This window comes from Scyliorhinus torazame, chromosome 11, assembly GCF_047496885.1.
Source record: "Scyliorhinus torazame isolate Kashiwa2021f chromosome 11, sScyTor2.1, whole genome shotgun sequence".
Taxonomy (NCBI): domain Eukaryota; kingdom Metazoa; phylum Chordata; class Chondrichthyes; order Carcharhiniformes; family Scyliorhinidae; genus Scyliorhinus; species Scyliorhinus torazame.
In genome coordinates this window covers 87,213,259-87,235,237 of record NC_092717.1, presented here as the reverse complement: position 1 = coordinate 87,235,237, position 21,979 = coordinate 87,213,259, and the positions used below count along the sequence as shown (strand labels likewise).

The following is a 21,979-nucleotide window of genomic DNA, read 5'->3' as shown; positions in this document are numbered from 1 at the left end:
TGTTAACTATGTAAAGTGTTCATCGACTCATAGGAGTCTTGTAATAAATGGCATGAGGTGATTTTCTTGGAAAATCATGGACCAAACACTTTGAATGATCTTTGATACGGGACACAATCCAAGGATATTGATAACAAGCTGCATATTAATATTAGTGTTTTTGGCATATCAGACCATCATGTATATTCCGTGCAACTTGAAGAAACAGTTAACAGTAACCAATTTTACTCTGGCCTATCCTATGACCAGGAAGAAAGAATACAAAAATATGTCTATCATGGACAAAATGCTTCTCGTCACAAAGGTACTTAAAAACGCAAAATTATCGATGTAATAATACATGATGAAATGGAAGTTTCTTGAGTGTCAAAATTGGATTCTGTGTGATGGTGGCCCCATCTCTTGTGCAAGTACACATAATTCCCTGAGTTTACTTGTAACTTCCATCATGGAGATTTTCTGCCATCAGTAGAATTTGGGTATTTTCTCCTAAATTGTTGGACTGTTAGCTAGCCAGCTGGACTGATTGACTCCAGTTTCCCCACACTCAATTGGCTTCAATAATTAATCATAGCTGCCTTTACAGCTTTGCCCTCACAGAGGAGCAAAACTTGATGGAAAATATAAGAATTCTTGTCAGTGGATCCAAATGGAAGAGATTGACACATTTAAATGGTATATGTCAGAAAACGGGAGAGATTTTCACCCTTCGTCATGTTGCATAGTGTATTTTAGATCTTCATCAACCAATGCCAAGAACAGCAGAGGTGGGAAGGGAATGTCAGGCATAACTGAGGGATGGATCAGATTCTGAGTGTGACTGAAGTATAATACAGAGACGTACAAACTGGGAATGTCCACCGTTTGATCCCAATCTGTGCAGAATCAGCTCAATCTGAAGCGGAACTGGAAGCTGTAATTGGATTTAAGATTATAGAACATAGAACATAGAACAATACAGCGCAGTACAGGCCCTTCGGCCCACGATGTTGCACCGAAACAAAAGCCATCTAACCTACACTATGCCATTATCATCCATATGTTTATCCAATAAACTTTTAAATGCCCTCAATGTTGGCGAGTTCACTACTGTAGCAGGTAGGGCATTCCACGGCCTCACTACTCTTTGCGTAAAGAACCTACCTCTGACCTCTGTCCTATATCTATTACCCCTCAGTTTAAAGCTATGTCCCCTCGTGCCAGCCATTTCCATCCGCGGGAGAAGGCTCTCACTGTCCACCCTATCCAACCCCCTGATCATTTTGTATGCCTCTATTAAGTCTCCTCTTAACCTTCTTCTCTCCAACAAAAACAACCTCAAGTCCATCAGCCTTTCCTCATAAGATTTTCCCTCCATACCAGGCAACATCCTGGTAAATCTCCTCTGCACCCGCTCCAAAGCCTCCATGTCCTTCCTATAATGCGGTGACCAGAACTGTACGCAATACTCCAAATGCGGACGTACCAGAGTTCTGTACAGCTGCAACATGACCTCCTGACTCCGGAACTCAATCCCTCTACCAATAAAGGCCAACACTCCATAGGCCTTCTTCACAACCCTATCAACCTGGGTGGCAACTTTCAGGGATCTATGTACATGGACACCTAGATCTCTCTGCTCATCCACACTTTCAAGAACTTTACCATTAGCCAAATATTCCGCATTCCTGTTATTCCTTCCAAAGTGAATCACCTCACACTTCTCTACATTAAACTCCATTTGCCACCTCTCAACCCAGCTCTGCAGCTTATCTATATCCCTCTGTAACCTGCTACATCCTTCCACACTATCGACAACACCACCGACTTTAGTATCGTCTGCAAATTTACTCACCCACCCTTCTGCGCCTTCCTCTAGGTCATTGATAAAAATGACAAACAGCAACGGCCCCAGAACAGATCCTTGTGGTACTCCACTTGTGACTGAACTCCATTCTGAACATTTCCCATCAACCACCACCCTCTGTCTTCTTTCAGCTAGCCAATTTCTGATCCACATCTCTAAATCACCCTCAATCCCCAGCCTCCGTATTTTCTGCAATAGCCTACCGTGGGGAACCTTATCAAACGCTAAGGTTTGTTTGGTTTTGGAAGAACAAGGTAAATATTCAGCCAAGGTTCCACTTCTGGGGCGAAATTCTCCCCCAACGGCGGGATGCCCGCCGACTGGCGCCAAAGCTGGCGCAAATCAGACGGGCATCGCGCCGGCAAAAAGGTGCGGAAGTCTCCGCATCTTTGGCGGCCTAGCCCCAACATTGAGGGGCTAGGCCGACGCCGGAGGGATTTCCGCCCCGCCAGCTGGCGGAAATGGCGTTTGTTGCCCCGCCAGCTGGCGCGGAAATGCGGCGCATGCGCGGGAGCGTCAGCGGCCGCTGTCAGTTTCCCCGCGCATGCGCGGGAGCGTCAGCGGCCGCTGAAAGTTTCCCGCGCATGCGCAGTGGGGAGAGTCTCTTCCGCCTCCGCCATGGTGGAGGCCGTAGCGGAGGCGGAAGGGAAAGAGTGCCCCCACGGCACAGGCCCGCCCGCGGATCGGTGGGCCCCGATCGCGGGCCAGGCCACCGTGGGGGCACCCCCCGGGGTCAGATCGCCCCGCGCCCCCCCCCAGGACCCCGGAGCCCGCCCACGCTGCCTGGTCCCGCCGGTAAATACCAGCTTTGATTTACGTCGGCGGGACAGGCAATTCCTGGGCGGGACTTCGGCCCATCCGGGCCGGAGAATCCAGCGGGGGGTCCCGCCAACCGGCGCGGCTGGATTCCCGCCCCCGCCCAATCTCCGGGAGCGGAGACTTCGGCGGGGGCGGGGGCGGGATTCACGGCGGCCAACGGCCATTCTCCGACCCGGCGGGGGGTCGGAGAATGACGCCCCAGATCTCTTGTCCAGTGAGTACCTGCTGGAAAGTGTGTCTATGAAAATAACTATGGGTGTATTTTGCCTATTGATAATTTTAGCGGAAAAAAATGAGTTTGAGTACCGAATGAGGTTTATCACTGATTTTCTTTTTAGCATTATTGATAGGAGGACCTTTACCCTCTCTTTAAGTATTGTCACTTGTAATTACATATCTAACATCACACATTTTAAAATATCCCTTCGAAGAGCTGTAATCATTCATTTGCTACTCCATAATTGCAACAGATGCGTAAAGCATCACAGGGTAATGGCATCCCCTTCCTGTGAAGATAATCATACACAAGCCCCTGGAAAATCTCCCCTCGAACAGATGTCTAATTACCTCTCCAACTGCCAGAAGCTGAATGCTATAGTTAATTCTCATGCCATAGATTTCAGTTTTCTTCTAGGTTTCCTTCCAAGGCAACTTCCTTTCAGCACACCATCTCCCTCCTTATACAATGCTGAACCACAGAGCAAATTGGACCTTGAATCTGAATGATGAAATGATGCAGATTTACAACTCTGTTCTTCAGCATGTGGATGTATGCACTCAGCCAACTATCCTATTCTCCCATTTCAACAATGAAAAATTTTTTTTTTTGAAGTTGCGAAGTCCTGCAGTTATAAGGAAGTTCTTTATGGTCATATATATCTTATGAGGTACACTTCAAATTATTTAACCCCAGAAGCACTTTATCGATTCAATATCCAAATAACCATATGATTTATATAAATACTGTATGACAGGCATAAATGTCAAAAAACAAATGAAGTGGTCAAACCACTCTCTTTTCTGCCAGTTTTTCCTACATGTTATAGGTGGAGGATCAGGTATGGAGTTCCATCTCTCATCAGAGGAACATAATCACATCCAGCACTTCTAGCTTAGTTTTCAAGGCATGGGTGGAGAGCCTTATGATCCAGAAGCAATTGTGCAAGCAAGCACGTGATACCTTCAAACGGTATGGTGGCACAATGGTTAGCACTGCTGCCTCACAGTGCCATGGACCCAGGCTCAATTCTAGCCTTGGGTGACTGTCTGTGTGGAGTCTCCCTGTGTCTGCGTGGGGTTCCTTCAGGTGTTCCAGTTTCCTCCCACGGTCCACAAATGTACAGATTAGGTGGATTGGCCACGCTAAATTGCCCCTTTGTGTCCAAAGATGTGTAGGTTAGGTGGAGTTACGGGGATAGAATGGGGGAGTGGGGTCTTTCAAAGGGTCGGGGCTAAATGGGCCAAATGGCCTCCTTCTATGCTGTAGGGATTCTAAGTTCTCTAGGTTTGTCTTGTGAATTTTTCCTCTGTGTATTTTGACATCTAATTTTCTTGATTCTTGTCTTCAATTCCAGATCAATATGGGCTCATGATTGTCTCAGTGTTTTGTATCAAAAAAATGTAATTAGAGCACTTCCCCATCACATCACTTTAAGTCTGAACGTAGAGCCTGAGTTACAAGCATTTCACTTTAATATATTGTCATGTAAGAGTCGCTTTAAGAAATGTGTGTTTCTCAAATGGCAGCAGTGATGTCAGAGTGTGGATGCAGCTGGTTGTCTGTCTGTCTTTCACTTTCATTTTGAGCTGAAAATCTGCTTTGTGACTCTGTTTCAGTTTCGTTTTAGATCTGGAGAAAGCTGCAGTCACAGCAAGATGTGAATGAATCTCTGCAAGCTAAAGAATGTTCATTTGGTGATTTCAAAGTGGTAACTGCTCTCAGTAGAGAATTTAAACCTGCTGTCCTTCTGTAAAAAGGGTTTTTGTCTTATGGATGTTTTATAGAGTGCTGTATTCTTTGGGGGGTGTATTTGAATTGATGGTTGCTGAGATTGCTAAGATGTTCATTGTATGTTTATATAATGTTAACTGGGTTCATCGAATAAACATTGTTTTTGTTTAAAAATACTCTCAGTTCTATGTTGCATCACACCTATAAAGTGGGCCCTTGTGCTCCCCATAACCAAAATCTGTTTAAAGTTGTGGGTCAGGTGAACTCCATGATACACTTTGGAGTTCTCTAAACACTGGGTCATAACAATATTTTGAAGTTATCTAGATCAGCAACAAACATTGTGGATTATTTTTTATTCATTCAAGGAATGGGGGCGTTGCTGGCTGCATCAGTATTTATTGTTCACCCCTAATTCCCCTCGTGCTGTGTGCATTTATGACAGGTGCCGGGATTCTCCGCTGGTGAGATTCTCCATTTTGCCGGCGCCCAGGGGTTTCCCGACGGCGTAGGGCTGCCCCACAATGGGAAACCCCATTGATCAGCAGGCGTAACGGAGAATCCCGCCGGCGTGTCGGGGCAGAAATGTTGCGTGGCGGGGCGGAGAATCCAGCTCCACATTTTTAAGAGTCAACCAGATGCTTGTCGGTCTGGAGACATGTGTAGGCCAGACCAGATAAGGGCGGCAGATTTCCTTCCCTAATGGACAGTAGTAAACGATGGGCTTTTACAAAAATCACCAATGATTTCATGATCATCATTAGACTTTTAATTCCAGATTTTTTATTGAATTCAAATTTCACCATCTGCCTTGGTGGGATTCGAACACTGGTCCCCTGAGCATTGCTCTGGGAGAAGCAATAAAGGCTGGCCCAGCCAACGACACTGAATGATTTTTTAAAATCCCACAATGTCTGTTGTTGATCTAGATAACATGAAAATATATTAAGATCAAATGTTTGGAATTCAGGCTACACATTCAGATTGAATTACTAGACCAGTGACAATACCGTTATGCCACCACCTCAGCTCTAAGAATTAAGTTAGAACATCCACGTGTACATATTGGATTAACTGCCTTTATTTATTGCCCACAGTGCAATTCATGCCAGAAGAACATATATTTAGATCATGTTAATAAATGTAATAGGAGGCATGGTGAGATAGTGGTGTTATATTACGGGGTTAGCAATCCAGGGAACTGGACTAATGATCCACGCCTCTCCGGAGACATGGGCCGCAACTTCCAATGGAGTTGCAATTGAATCGGTCTCCCACACCACTCAAAAGTATTCAGCTGGGAATCCAGGTGATTCGATCTCCCTCAACCTTCCAACTCAGGCTGAGCGAGATCTGTTCAGCTCAGCATGCTCCTGGGGCCTACTGTTGAGGGCAGCTTAGTTGCAGGTGAGTAAGGCAAAGGACCATTAGACATAGGAGCAGAAATACGCCATTCAGCCCATCATGTCTTCTCCACCATTCAATGAGATCATGGCTGATCTGATCTGATAATACTCAACTCCACTTTCCGGCCTTATCTCCATAACCCTTGACTTCCTTACTGATTAAGGGAATGCTCTCATTTTTACAGCATTAGCTGCCATAAACCAGCTAAGGTTAAAGTTCCAGCTTGGGTTTAAATGTCTTTGACAAGTTCGTATTATGGGCCAGGTTTTAGATAACCCCAAAGTGTATCATGGAGTTCATCTGATCCACAACTTTTACAAGATTGTGGTATGGGGAGCAAACGGCCCACTCTACAGGTGTGGTACAGCAGAAATGGAAAAGTATTTTTTTTAAAGCAAAACAATGTTTATTCTATGAACTCAAGTTAACCTTTTTAAAACATACAGTGAACATCTTAGCAACCGTCAATTCAAATATAACTCCCAAAGAAAACAACACTAAGTAATTCTTACTTTCCTTTTAACATCCATAAGACTTAAAACACCTTGGTGGGGAGGTGTATTGGGGGGGTGGACTAGGGAGGGGGTTGGCTAGTCGGGACGGATGTGGGGAGTCCCCTGGGGATCAACGGAGTTCCTGGGTGATATGTGTGGATCCATATATTAGTTAACCAGAAGCTAGATGTGGTTTTAATTCTTCTACCCTTTTCTAGATAACAATTGGTATAACACAGTTGGAACCATCTGAAGTTTACGATTTAATTTGCATTTTCGCATGGATTCCAGTGCAGGTCAACTGGCCATCGGAATTTTCCACTTCTCAGGCAATTGCTGTGCAATGCTCACCGAGGAACTTCGGGGAAACTTTGTGGGTGGGTGGTTGTGGTTGGGGGGGGAGGGGGGGGGGGGGGGGGGGGGGATGGATTGTGGTGGCACTTCCCAGCAAGTCTTCAGGTATGCCCTGTTACACTGCCCTGGAGCTTGGAAGTTACGGCATGAGCTCAAATCTCGCTGTCGCTGTGCAACTTAAATTCAGTTAATCAAATCCTGAACTGGAGTCTGAAAACCCTTGCAGGTCTACAGTGACCACTTTAAGGGTTCTGCAAAATAATGTGAAAATGCTTGTTGAACAGGGATGGTTGAACAGGTAGCATAGTGGTTAGCACAATTGCTTCACAGCTCCAGGGCCCCAGGTTCGATTCCCGGCTTGGGTCACTGTCTGTGCGGAGTCTGCACGTTCTCCCCGTGTGTGCGTGGGTTTCCTCCGGGTGCTCCGGTTTCCTCCCACAGTCCAAAGATCTGCAGGTTTGGTGGATTGGCCATGATAAATTGCCCTTAGTGTCCAAAATTGCCCTTAGTGTTGGGTGGGGTTACTGGGTTATGTGGACAGGGTGGAGGTGTGGGCTTGGGTAGGGTGCTCTTTCCAAGAGCCGGTGCAGACTCGATGGGCCTAATGGCCTCCTTCTGCACTGTAAATTCTATGATTCTATATGTGGGTGACATGGGCAGCTGGAGGTGGGTGCCTTGTGAGTGGGAAGCAGTTGCCATGTGTCCACCACACCTAGGACGGGAATGTGCATGATGAAGTGCTGAGAGTAGATCGAGAGAAACTATTTACAGTAGTTGGGATTACGAGGGGGCTGAATTTGAGTAGATGAGTGGGGGGCCCGCTATCGGCGTGAAGGGTCATTCCCGAGGCCACACTTGCCGACAGTGAGATATATTCAGCAATCTTATCACAGGTGCGGTAAGAAATCTTAAACCAGAAGGTCAAAGCCAACAGGTTTGATTGGAATTGCTAGCTTTCAGAGTATAGCTACGCTCCGAGAGCTAGTGATTCCAAACAAACATGTTGGACTTTAACCTGGTGTTGTAAGACTTCTTACTGTGCCCACCCCAGTCCAATGCCGGCATCTCCACATCATGGTTATCACAGGCGGTGATTGGTGCCTGTAGATCCGCTGCCATCCAATTCAAGACAACAGATTTGTACTGATGCTGCTCACCCAATAATAATCCCTCTGGGGTGGTTATTAGGATTGCCTCGGGGATCTGATCCAACTACGATTTCACTGCCTCTGCATCTCCCAACCCAGTTCCCGAGGGAGCAGTTAACATTTAGCCCTCAGGCTGGGCAGCATCACCTAAAAATTAAAGCCCTGATGTGGAGATAGCTAGTGATTCCAAATAAACCTGTTGGGCTTTAACCTGGTGTTGTAAGACTTCTTACTAAAAATTAAAGACAGAACTTTCAACAGTGAAATTAAGAAATAGTTCTTCAGGAAAGAGTAGGACAAATTCAGATCTCTCTTCTGCAAGTGCCAATTGATCCAAGAACAATTGTTGAATTTAAACTGAGATGTAATTTAACCACAGGTATTAAGGAGTATGGTGCAAAGATGAGTATGTGAAGTTATATCGCAGATCAGCCATGATCCCATTGAATAGTGAAACAGAATTGAAGCTCTGAATGGTTACTCCTTTCCTATGTTGCTAAGTTTCTATGTAGCTGTACAAAGATCGCTAAATCCAGAAGTAAACCTCTTGGTTTTTGAAAGCATTATTAAAACACTCTTCACATGCGGCACTTACATTTTATAAATTTTGTCGAGGATTATAATTTAGATGGGAGGTGAGTTGGGTGTTGGAATTGTGAATCCCTTTGAAAAGGGTATATTCCACCCCAAAAGAAGTGTTGAGAACCACTGAATAAAATAAATCTGGAGTAAAAAGCCAGCATTAGCGATGGTGACCATGAAACTACCAGATTATTGTAAAAACCCTTTTAGGGAACCTTAAATATTGCTTATCCAGCCCAGCCTTCAAGTGATTCAAGACAGCAACGTGGTTAATTTTTAAATGCCCTCTGAAATCACCGAAAAAGCCACTCAGTTTTAGTCAAGAAGGCAGCTAGCTGACCACTACTTTCACAAGTGGAATTAAGGATGGACAGTAAATGTTGACCTTGCCGTTGATGCCCACTGTGGTATTATCAGGTATTGCGGTAACTAAGAGGCTGATCACCATTGGTTAAACTTAGGAGTTTACCATTGGCTGTTGATACGTAGCTCCGCCCTGACAGGCGGAGTATAAGAACCGGTGCCGTCCCAGCCGCCTTCACTTTCTGTACCGAAGCTGCTGGGGAACAAGTTCTAGTCGATTAAAGCCTTCAGTTATGAAATCACTTCGTCTTGAGTATAATTGATCGCGCATCACCCACATCGCCAGAATAAATAATAATAAAGAAAGAATAAATATGGCATGTTGACCTTCATATTCAAATTTCTAACCTGTGTTCTCCTCATGATAAATGCTAATTGTTACACTGTAAATACTGCTCTAGGAGGACATAGTCAGGGGTGATGGTGGCAAAGCAACAATATAACTGGACTAGTAATCCAGAGGCACATGCTAATGCTCTGAGGACAAAGGTCAAATCCCATCATAGCAGCTGGTGAAATTTAAATTTAATTAATAATAAAGACAATCTGGAATATAAAATTAGTTGTAGCAATGGTGACTGTCACAACTATCATTGATTGTTAGTGCCCTTTAGGGAAGGAAATCTACCTTGTCTGATCTACATGTGACTCCAGACCCACAGCAACATCTTTGACTCCTAATGCCCCTCCAAAATGGACTCACAAGCCACTCAGTTCTGGGGCAATTAGGGATGGGCAATAAATGCTGCCCTTGCCAGGGATGCCCACACCTCACGAAAGACTCAAGGATTCAAGAAAAAAAATCAAGGATGAGGAAAATAAACAATTCTGAACATTTAAAATCATCAGTCTAGACTATTAATTCGCTAGGAAATGTTTTACAGTCATATATGCCAGCCTGCATACTCTATTCCTTTAATTTAGGATTAATGTTTATCCCAACTTCCTTCAGTCTAGCGTTAGAAAATTCTTTTAGCCACTGGGAATAGACGCTCAGGAATTAGCTTCCAAAATTCCTTTATCTCACTCCCTCTCTCCCTTCATAATTACAATTCTTTTACACTTCCTTTAAAAATCAAAAATACCCTAGAGTTGGCCATACCTTCAGTGTCCTACGCTTTCAAACCCCTTCACTTCCTGCTCAGTAGCCTTATAAAATGTTCTGAGATGTTCTTCTATCTGATGAAAGTTACAGAAAAATAAATTACTATCAGTTGGTAGCTTTTCATTTTCTTCACCACATTGTCCAAAAATGTAAAGCAACTTGCAGGCTATTTCTTCACGTTCCCTTGCTAAGCCTCCTGGTGGTAATTAATTACATTCATTGCATAGTTAAGTCTCACAATGATGCCTGCGCTATATATTTTACTTTTATCGTTGTTCAATTATGTTTTCCATGTCATTTACTCCATTGTGTAGTTGATCTAACTCCTCTGGTAAACCTTCTCCTGCATTCGTGGCCCCTCTGTTGCCTTGATATTTTGGGGATTACAATTTATTAAAATATCCAAATAATTTCAATAGAGCAACTTGTTGTATTTGCACTTATCTTCTGTCGGTGGTTTTAAATAATAAAGAAAAGAGAAAGATGCATTCATATAGTGCCTTCTATGACCTTGGGATAAAGCACTTTACAGCCAATTAAGTCCTTCTGAATTTAGTCACTTTTATAATGTAGGAAATAATGTTAGGAACCATGGTTGAAGAGGATACTTCCGAAAGAAGGAAAAAATAACTTGGATTATATGGTCCACAGAAAATCCCAAACTGTTCTACAACAATGAAAAACATTTTGAAGTTTTACTTTATCATTGTCTCCAATGTTATTTATCAGTCCGAGCCTGGGTGTTGTCCAGGTCTTGTGATGTTTGGGCATTGGGCTGTTTTATTATTTGAGGAATGGTAAGTGCGGCTGAACACTATGCAATTGTGAGCAAATAGCCCCACTTCTGGCCTTGCAAAGAAGGGAAGATCATTGATGAAGCAGCTGAAGATAGTTAGGCTTAGGATTCTGCCCTGAGGATGAGCGTGAGGTCAGGTGTAATGCTTGGATCTGGTATGTCTCTCTTGTGGAGATCATGAATTGGATTCAATTTGAATTGGTTTTTGGAGCAGGCAAGGAGCTGGATTAGGGGTTTGCCCCTGTCCACACTCTGAGCTCTGGCTTTGTAACTCTGATAAAGTAATACAAAAAATATATATCTTTGGACTCAATTCATTGGTTGGTAAAGTACCAATGGCAACAGAAACTAGTTGTTAATTAGCCAATTAGTTGCAGTAATTGGCAGCCTTTCTCCGGACAGTGAAAGGCCATTCCTGCCAGTCACAATATCCTGAAGCGTCAGGAACTGATAGACTCCTTCCAGTATCTTCCTCCATTTTATGAGGCCTCCCTCCTACTAACACGTGTCCAAAAGGCTGGTAACATTCAACCCAGTGTTTCCATTGATGGAAAATCTAAAAGTGGAGGTCATAAATATAAAAGTGTCATGGATAAATCCAATTTAAGAGAAACCTTTTTGTTCAGAGAGTGGTGAGAATGTGGAAGATGTGACTACGTGGAATGGTTGAGATAAATATATTTAAGTAGCAAGTGAGAAAGAATTAGGAGATGGGGTGGCACAGTGGTTAGCACTGCTGCCTCACAGCACCAGAAACCCGGGTTTAATTCAAACCTTGGGTGGCTGTCTGTGTGGAGGTTGAACTTTCTCCCCATGTCTGCGTGGGTGCAACTTGCAGGCTATTTCTTCAGGTTCCCTTGCTAAGCCTCCTGGTGGTAGTCAATTACATTAATTGCATACTTCAATCTCACAATGATGCCTGCTCGGAGTTCAATTAAGTTTTCCATGTCATTTACTCCATTGTGTTCCGGATGCTCTGGTTTCTTCCCACAAGTCCAAAGATGTGCAGGTTAGATGGGATTATGGGGTTATAGGAATAGGGTGGTGGTGTTGGCCTCGGTGGGGTGCTCTTTCAGAGGATCAGTGTAGACCCGATGAGCCGAATTGCCTCCTTCTGCACTGTAGGTATTCTAGTCTATTCTAATATTTTTATAGAGTGGGATAAAGTAAATTGAATGGAATGAGGCTCATATGGTACATAAACACTGTGAGAATGGGCAGAATTCCTGGTTTCTGTGCTATAATGTCATTAATGGTGAGACAAAGCAGCATGTTAGCACTGCTGACAATTCTTTTCATCATTTAACTGATAACTGTGAGTGGATACATGCGGCAGGAGTTGGCTGGGATGGACTTGTCCTGCGTCTTGTAGGCATGACATGCTTAGGCAATATTCCACTTTGTTGGGTAAAGCTGGTGTTATGGGAGTAGCTTATCTCGTGATTTGGCTAGGCCTGGTGCATAGGTCTTCAGCACTGCAGCTGGGAAGTGAAGTGGCATTAGTTGTTTCCTGATATCATGTACAAGGAATCAAATTGGCAGATGAATGGCACTGTTAATGTAGAGATATCTGACAGCCAATTTACTCACAGCAAAATCTTTAAAAAAACATGTTTTCGTGATATGAGCTGAGAGATAAATGTTAGCCAGGGCACCAGGAGTGCTTCTTGATGCTCTTCAAGGAGTGGCACAGTAGCACAGTGGGTAGCACTGTTGCTTCACAGCTCCAGGGTTCCAGGTTTGATTCCTGGCTTGGGTCACTTTCTGTGTGGAGTCTGCAAGTTCTCCACGTGTCTGCGTGGGTTTCCTCTGGGTGGTCCGGTTTCTTCCCACAAGTCCCGAAAGACGTGCTGTTAGGTAATTTGGACATTCTGAATTCTCCCTCTGTGTACCCGAACAGGCATCAGAATGTGGTGACTCGGGGCTTTTCACAGTAACTTCACTGCAGTGTTAATGTAAGCCTACTTGTGTATAGGACTGGTTTAGCTCAGTGGTCTAGACAGCTGGTTTGTGATGCAGAACAAGGCCAGCAGTGTGACCACTGGAGACATAATACTTCAAAAGCAGTCTTTCCAGTTGTATTGCCCTTCAAATAAAGATGGTAGAGATGGTTAAAATTAAGACATTATGGAAGCCTCTGGGGAAAATGAATTCAATTGTAATACAAATAATAATCTTTATTAGTGTCACAGGAAGGCTTACATTACCACTGCAATGACGTTACTGTGAAAATTCACCAGTCGCCACACTCCAGCGCCTGTTTGGGTACACTGAGGGAGAATTCAGAATGTCCAATTCACCTAACAAGCACGTCTTTTGGGACTTGTGGGTAGAAACCAGAGCACCCAGAGGAACCCCACGCAGACACGGGGAGAACGTGCAGACTCCGCACAGACAGTGACCCAAACGGGAATTAAACCCGGTTCCCTGGCGCTGTGAAGCAACAGTGCTAACCACTGTGCTACTGTGCCGCCCAATTATTCAATGAATTATTATTCAATATTGCTGAGGTTGCACATGGAATATGAAACCTATGCACTCCAAATGAGAAATTCAGTGCACAAGAGCCAAAACAATAGTTTGGGTGCAAACATTGGCCTCCTAACTCCTGCAAAGCCAGCAGATCTGCAGAATTGTTCACACTGCTGTGCATGTCACTGGTAAAAAATGATTACGATGTTGACCCGCTCGATAATGCCTGCTTTTGTGATTTTCTTCAGATATATCTGTGGACAGCGAACAGGATAGTAATGCAGATACCTCCAGTACTAGCCTGAAAAGAGCCCCACAAATTGAAAAAACTGACAGTAATGGTGGTTTGAATAGCTTACTGGCATAGTTATGTCAACATTTGTACCTGTAGAACTTCATTGAAAAGATGTAATATCCATAACCCTCGTACTTAACATCAGACTAGTTGCGTAAGTTTATTTTGTCTTTCCCAGATATCTGTGCTGAAGACAGTTGAATGTACTATGCATCAACAAACATCATGATACAACTTGCATGTTTTCATTTATCGAGGCAATCCTTTCTGCACTTGCTAGTTCTTCTCAACTAATTTAGAACACTGAATCCAATATTTATTGCACACAAAATACTCAAGGTTATGGAGCAGCATTGTACAAGTAAAATATGTGATTTAAAAGCTGGTCTGATTTTCTCCTGCCATTGATTTCACAAAATGTAACAACAAATCCAGAAAAGGTTCAAAAGGTACTGTCAATGTGTTAGCACCTGTCAGAAAACAAGTACAGTTATAAAACGCAAGTACATAAGGACTGTTAGAAATAAAATAAAAGGAACTTTTAAAGGTGAACTAAGCTTTCTTCACATAACATCCAAATCAAAACAGTACAATGGGAACAATAACCTGTAGCAAGGAGCCAAATGTCGAGGTAGCTGAAATGGACAGGAGACTGCAGAGGGCTGCTGCACGGGGGGACTGGGGGGTGCTTGCCTGTGAAACGTGGAGGACTGGCACAAAGGTACAGCAGGTGATCAGGAGGGCTGGTGGAGTGTTGTCTCTTATTTAAAGGGGGTTAGAGCGTAGGAGCAGGTGGGCGTCTTGCTGCAACTGTGTGAGCTCCTGGTGGGACCATGTCTGGAATACTGGGCAGTTAATTTGTCCCCTTGTTTAAGGAAAGATATTGGCCAGGATTCTCCATACTGAGTCTGCCCCGCTACCACTGCGAGCGAGGACGGAGCATTTGATGCTCAGCCACACCTCCCATTCACTGCAGCGGGATCAAGAATCCCGCTGCCATGAATGGATGGAGAATCCCACCCATTATTTCCTTGGAGGCGGTTCAGAGAGGGTTCACTAGGATGATCCCTGGTATAGAGGGATTGTCTTATGAGCAAAGGTAAACAAGCTGGTACTCTACTCATTAGAATTTAAAAGAATGAGAGGTGATCTCAATGAAACATACAGGATTCTTAAGAGCCTTAACAGGGGAGGTGCTGGGGGCACGGCAGGGGAATGGTTGGTGAAGAGGGGGTTTCCCCTCACGGGAGAGTCTCGGACCAGAGGACATAGTCTCAAAATGAAACGGTGCCCAGTTAAGACTGAGATGAGGAGGAATTTGTTCTCTCAGAGGGTTGTGAGTCTTTGGAACTCCTTACCACAGAGCGCTGTGGGGCAGAGCCCTTGTGTATATTTAAGGCTGAGATAGATAGATTTTTGATCGGCAAGGGAATCAAGGGTTACATGAGGAATGTCGTTGGATCAGCCATGATCCTGTTGAATGGCAGAGCAGGCTCGAGGGGCCGAACGACCTACTCCTGTTCTTATTTCTTATAGTTTTATAGCAACTAAGTATTGCAGGTTATAAGATAACCAAAAAAGAGAGAGAAACAAAGATAGAGCAAGGTGAAGCAGCTGTATTAACTTAAGATACCATAATGTCATTCAAAAAATAGGAACATTTAACTATCAGAAAGATGAAAACAGAATCCGTTTCGATTGAGAGAATTGATAAGGAATTAATACACCACTAGGGGTATACTACAGGCCAGCGAACAGTGAAAGGGAGTCGAAGGATGAAATATGAAAGCAAATATGTAAAATGAGTAAAGAGCATACAATAAGAACTGCGGAAAATTTTAACAACCCTCAAATAAACTGGCAAGAAGCGGTAGCAGAAGAAGTACACAGATTGGAATTATTAAAAAATATATACAGGACTCACTTCTTACACAGCATGTAAAAAGCCCAACAAGAGGGAGCACTGCTGAGCATTTAGTAATAAGAAATGAAGCAAAATAGATAAATAACTATAGGGAAACATTGGGACTATAGCTAGCACAACATGATAAGATTTCAGATAAAGTTTGCGGAGACATCGAAGATAAAAAGTGAAGAAATAATTGATAAGTTGACCAACCTTAGAGAGGAGAAAACGTCTGCTTTCATAGATTGCATCCATACATATTAAATTAAGACATGGAAGAGAAAGAAGAGTCACAAATATATATGTATAACTGCATTGAATTGCGCATAGTGCAAGATGACTGATAGACAGCGAATCTGGTTTCTCTATTTACAAATGGAGATCAAAAAAGTTCAAGGAACTATTGACCAATTAGCTTAATATTGGTGGTAGGAAAGATAATGGGATCCTTATTCGAAAATATAATAGAAAAACACCTGGAATTTGAGAATATAATAAAGAATGGTCAGCACAGAGGAATAGGTCCTGGCAGGCTCTGGGAAAACCACCCCTATCTCATTATCTCACCTCCGTGGGCAGCACGCTAGCACAAGTGGATAGCACTGTTGCTTCACAGAGCCAGGATCCCAGGTTCGATTCCCCGCTGGGTCACTGGCTGTACAGAGTTTGCACATTCTCCCCCTGTCTGCGTGGGTTTCTTCCGGGTGCTCCGGTCTCCTCCCACAAGTCCAAGGGTGTGCAGGTTAGGCGGATTGGCCATGATAAATTGCCTTTGGTGACCAAAAAAAAAAGGTTAGATGGGGTTATTGGGTTAAGGGGATAGGGTAGAAGTGAGGGCTTAAGTTGGTCGGTGCAGACTCAATGAACCGAATGGCCTCCTTCTGCACTGTATGTTCTATGTTCTATGTTCTCCTCCGTGACTCTTCAGTGGGGACTTGCTGCAGTTCCAAAAGTGATCATTGCTCCCAGTGGCATTTCTGAGACTGGAGAGGTGCAAGCTATCTGCTCCCTCGTAAGGTAGAAGCCCTGACCTAAGCACAATGGTTAGCACCGCTGCCCCACAGCGCCAGGGACCTGGGTTCAATTCAGTCTTGGGTGATTGTCTGTGTGGAGTTTCCATATTCTCCCCGTATCTGTATAGGTTTCCTCCATGTGCTCCGGTTTCCTCCCACAATCCAAAGATGTGTAGGTTAGGTGGATTGGCCATGCTAAATTTTCCATTAGTGTTAGGTTCAGAGTTGCGGGGATAGGGCAGGGTGGGGCAGTGGACCTGGATTGAGTGCTCTTTCAGACGGTCGGTGCAGACTTGATGGGCCGAATGTCTTCCTTCTGCACTGTATGCATTTATGATTATATAAATTAGCAACTTGATGATCATAAAACCCCATCGCATCTTACAGGGTTGATGGGGTGGACGTGACCCCAAACTTTAAGCCAGTCTGTGGGGCCTATGCTTCCGTGAAAAATCTTTTGTTAAAAATGTTTTTTCCGTGAAAAATCTTGGCCTAAGTGTCTAAATGGGGTAGAGGGGCAGAGCGATATGGGGGGTCACGGAGGAGGAGGGTGGGTTAATCAATCATTTAAAATATAAGTGCAGGTTAATAAATGCATTTAAATGAAAGTTAAAAAAAACACTGGGATTAATTTCTAGAACTACTGAACAGCGAAGTTATGTTAACTTGTACAAGATCTTGATTAGAGCACATATGGAGTACTATGGACAGCAATATGGACAATATTATAAAAAGGGTATAAATGCACTGAAAAGGCACAAAACAGATATATTAGCATTGTAAAGAAAACAAAAGACTTGCATTTATATAGCAGCTTTTGCAATCAAAGTGCTTAACAGACAATTAAGTAGTTTTGAAGTGTAGTCACTGTTGTAATGTAGAAAATCACAAATAAGAAGTTACACTGACCACGTAAGATAAAACAGGCTGAGACTCTGGAAAAGAGAACACAGAAAGAGATCTTTAAGATCATGAAAAGATGTGATTGGGTGGATGTAGCGAAGATGCTTTCGCTCACGGGGAAGACCAGGGGCCATAAATAGATTATAGAATCAGACAGTACAGGAGAGGCCCTACGACCCATCATTTAGACTTAGATTTGGGTTTATCCTCACTTGAACTGGGAGATATAGTGAAAAGTATTGTTCTGCGTACAGTCCAGACAGATTGCTCCATACATGGAAAACATAGGATATACGATAAATACACAATGTAACTACATAGGCACAGACATCGGGTGAAGCATACGGAGTGTAGTGCTACTCAGTAGAGAAGATGTGTGGAGAGATCAGTTCAGTCCATAAGAGGGTCATTCAGGAGTCTGGTAATAGCAAGGATGAAAATGTTTTTGATGCTGTTATTGCGTGTTCTCAGACTTTTGTATCTCCCGCCCGATGGAAGAGGTTGTGAGCGAAAAGCCCAGGTAGGAGGGGTCTTTGATTATGCTGCCCGCTTTCCCAAGGCAGTGGGAGGTGTAGACAGAGTCAATGGATGGGAGGCAGGTTCGCGTGATGGACTGGGCTGTGTTGACGACTCTCTGTAGTTTCTTACAGACTTGAGCCGAGCAGATGCCATACCAAGCTGTGATGCAGCCAGATAGAATACTTTCTATGGTGCATCTGTAAACATTGGTAAGAGTCAATGTGGACATGCCGAATTTTCTTAGTTTCCTGAGGAAGTATAGGTGCTGCACCGACATCAAACCTGCACCGACAACAAAAACTCTAATCTACACTCATCCCACTTCCCAGCACTTAGCCCTTTGCCTTGAATATTCTGACATTTTAAGTGCCCATCCAAGTACTTTTTAAACATTGTGAGGTTACTAATGAATCCAATAAGGAATTCAAGAGAAACTTCTTCACTTAAAAGTGTTTGGAACACGGAGCTTGATACAATAAGGAATAATTGGGGCAACTGAAATAAATACATTTAAGGACAAACTTGACAAACACACAAGGAAGACGGGAACAGAAGAGAATGTTGATAGGATTCAAAGAAAAGGGGTGAGGTTTTTGTGGAGCATGAATGCTGGCATGGACTAGATGGGCTGAATGGCCTGTTTCTATGGTGCTAAATGCTATGTGATGCTATGTAATGATTCTTGCGTTGAAGGACTATAAACCTGTTTAGTGGAGTTTTGAAACAAATCTACTTTGTGTGGCAAAAAGACAAAACTTGCTCCAAAACCACGTCAGGTATGTCACTGGGAGAACAATTGCCATGGCGATGGATCTACTTAACTTGGATTTTCCTCACTAGCATTTTTTTTTCATCTTAACTTATGGATTGTCAGCTGTGTGCTGGATGCACGTTCAAAGTGACCTGGTGTGTCATCATTGTATCACTCGTGTGTACAAATTGATCCCAGTAGTTCTTACAAGCCCCTCTGCAAACTTCCAAAGAGTAAGAAAATAGCAATAGGACTGAGATCACCTGGTCACAGCAACAATAGAGGGGAATGGCAAAGCTTTCGAAAGTTATAAAATAATTGAGGGAGCGAGGGGAAGTTGAAACAGAGACCTTGGCAGCTGCCCAACTGGACTTTTAAAAGATGGGAGAATGGACTCGAATGGTCCACATTTGAAAACGGACTCAAACGGGTTTTAGAAGCAGTAAGAGCATGTGCACATTTATAGCCGGTCTGCATCATAGCTTAAATAAGTTGACTCCTCCAGTTGAGGAGGGGGCAGAGAGGTCACTGAGACCAAACAGAAATGAAGTGATTCCGAAGCAAAGTGACAAGAAGAATGGAGAGGGTAAAAATGGCACACAGCAGAAATATATCTCAACGTATTGCAAGGATATAAACAAGGACAGGAAAGGCACACACAGTATGAAAGCCATGTCAAACTGTTGGGAGAGTTAACGGTCAATAAAACTAATGTGCAACTGGGGACGTCGGAGGGAGACCTACCTGGGTGCGGGGTCAGATTCTATCCTCATTGATGGAGGTGCCCGGCAGAAGCTGGCACTGCTCACCGGCTCCAAGGGGCACTGGGATGTTTGTGCAGCGCTGGTGTCCCGGTTGGTGTGCGCTCCCTGCCGCAGCCCACTGACTGATGCGGGCAGCTCCCAGCCCAATGACGCCCTCCCCCGCCCAGATGTTTTCTCTCCCAGATGTTTCATCCCAATCCACGTGGTCCCGGGGAAAGCAAATGAGATCCGCTGCACCCAGCCCCCTCCAGCCCTGCCAGAGGTGCCCGCTGGTAACTGAGGGGCCATTCTCCTTCGCAGCTGCATTGGGACACTTTCTCCCAGCTCCACAAAGTCACTTTGTAGCTCTTCGCATCCCAGGATCTCTCCCCCTCCCCCCAACAATTCAGCGACTGTCGGTCACCCAGGAAAAGTTTGGAGCAGTCTTTTGCGCTTCATGCAAAGATGCCCCCGCCCCCCCCACCCAGATTCCCTGCACAGCCCAGCGAGGTTGCCAGCCGCAGGCCAGCTCCCCCGCCCCCCGCTGTCACCAGGGATGCAGTAACGCTCCTGCAAACTGTCCCCTGTCCTCCAGCACTGTCCCCTGCAACCTTCAGCTATTCACATCACTCCGGCGGCAAGTGGCAGCCAGCACAATCCATGATCAGGTCAGGGCTATCACATGTATTCAAGCCCATCTGACATCCTCACTTTTGAAGCGATTCGCGTTAGAATGAATTGCATTCTCAGAACCAAGGTGAGTGTTTGCCTTAAAGCAGCTCGGAAGGATCCCCTGTTACAGGGAACCAGAAATGTTTCCGAGCGAGCAGGGGCCAGTTTAAATCAATAAAAGTTCAAACTTCTGCTCACCCTTTCTGTCCCCTTTTCCATTCCTTATAGCCTCTACTGCTTTTCATTTAATTTGATCATATTAATTTCGATTTGATTATTTTTACCACTGTTTTTAACGCGTTGTACTTCCTCTTTTCACCAGTGTACTGGATAAAGGACTGAATTGATTTGCAAGCATTTCGATTGTGAAAGGTGCTACGTAAATGAAAGTCTTCTGCACACCCTAACTTGTTTCCATGTTTCCCAACAGTAAAACCCTTTCGGTATCTTTTCACTCTGGCCCTCACACAATCTATTTTGGAAATGGAAGGAAGTTTTCTTTTGGACCCCAAGGATTAAATTAGGCGCTGAGGTTATTCATGAAGGCCTTCTCAGCCTTGCCCCTCGCCTGAGGTGTGGTAATCCTCAGGTTAAATCACCACCAGTCAGCTCTCCCCCTCAAAGTGGGAAGCAGCCAGGGCCATCTGGGGCTATGGCGACTACATTCTAGTTGACACTGAAGAGCTGCACTGAAGACTCCCAAAGCCGACAGTGGCATTGGGATTGAGGGAAAACCCCTCCGCAGGACTGGACACAGCTGTGAATGTGGCCTTTCATTCACGCGGCCCATCACTGGGGCCATTCTGATGCCAATGACCCCCTGGCCTGCCTTAGTGAGGCTGCCTCCCATGAGTTGAGGGTCTCCCAATAAGTGGTGGAGGGCTGCTCGGCTAGGGGGGAATGTTTTGGTAATGCTGAAAAATTGCGCCTAATTGAGGCCTGAAGTACCCTCATTTCCATGTTACAGGAAGCTGCTCCTGTCACCAACTCAACCCTAATGAAGTTCCCTAAAGGGAGAAATGCACCGTCACAATGTAGCTCACACCTAATTTTCCACCTCCCATCCCTCCAAATCCACAGAGGGTGGGTGTCCCTATGACTGAAAACTGACTTTAACAGTTGTTATGGGAGAGGTGTTTTCAGAACCCCAAAATGTATCATGGAGTTCAACCAACCCCCACCTTTAATGGATTGTTGCTTTTGAAGCACACGGCTTGGTCCCCAGGTGTAGTATTACAATTATGGACACGTTTTTAAAACAATGTTTATTCCATGAACTCAAATTAACCTTTTAAATAAACATTGGATCTCTTAATACCCCTTACTTCAAAGATAACCCCGAAAATAATACACTACCCAATCCTGCGAACTGTTCCTTTACACATCCAAAAGACTTCACCTTCACAAAAACAGTAACACACCAGGTCACAGTTAATATATATTTCTGTTGGATGGCAGAGATATATCAGCTTGGTTGATTTCAGCTCCAGCACCTTCCCTTTTCTTCATGCAGCTCACAGCCAAAACACAGTCACACCCAAGCTGCTGTCTCAAACTGAAACTAAAACCCCAGAACTAACCTCAAAATGGCCGAACTGAGCTCAGTTCCACCCACTCTCTGACAGCACTATTTTCTTAAAGGTACATTGCTTAAACATCCATTTCTTAAAGGTCCTCTCACATGACACAGCTGATTCCAGAGATGAAGCATTTGTCTTATGAAGAGAGATTGAGCAGTTTAGGCTTATACTCTCTAGAATTTAGAAAAATGAGGGGAGATCAATTGGAGTATATAACATGATAAAAGGTATATCTAAGAAGGTGTAGAGTGGATACTCCC

The 21,979-nt window shown here is 44.2% G+C and overlaps 1 protein-coding gene across 1 annotated transcript in view; it reads right to left on the bottom strand.

Annotated features, from left to right (window-relative positions):
* kcnv1 (potassium voltage-gated channel modifier subfamily V member 1) overlaps nucleotides 1-19,590 on the bottom strand; it is a 56,852-nt gene extending 37,262 nt beyond the window's left edge. Inside the window, exons 1-2 of the mRNA XM_072467433.1 lie at nucleotides 19,469-19,590; nucleotides 15,752-15,770 (exon numbers count right to left, since the gene is read on the bottom strand). The gene's annotated coding sequence lies outside the window, so the exon portion shown is untranslated. The remainder of the gene's footprint in view (nucleotides 1-15,751; nucleotides 15,771-19,468) is intronic.
* Between the last annotated feature and the right edge of the window lie 2,389 nt (nucleotides 19,591-21,979).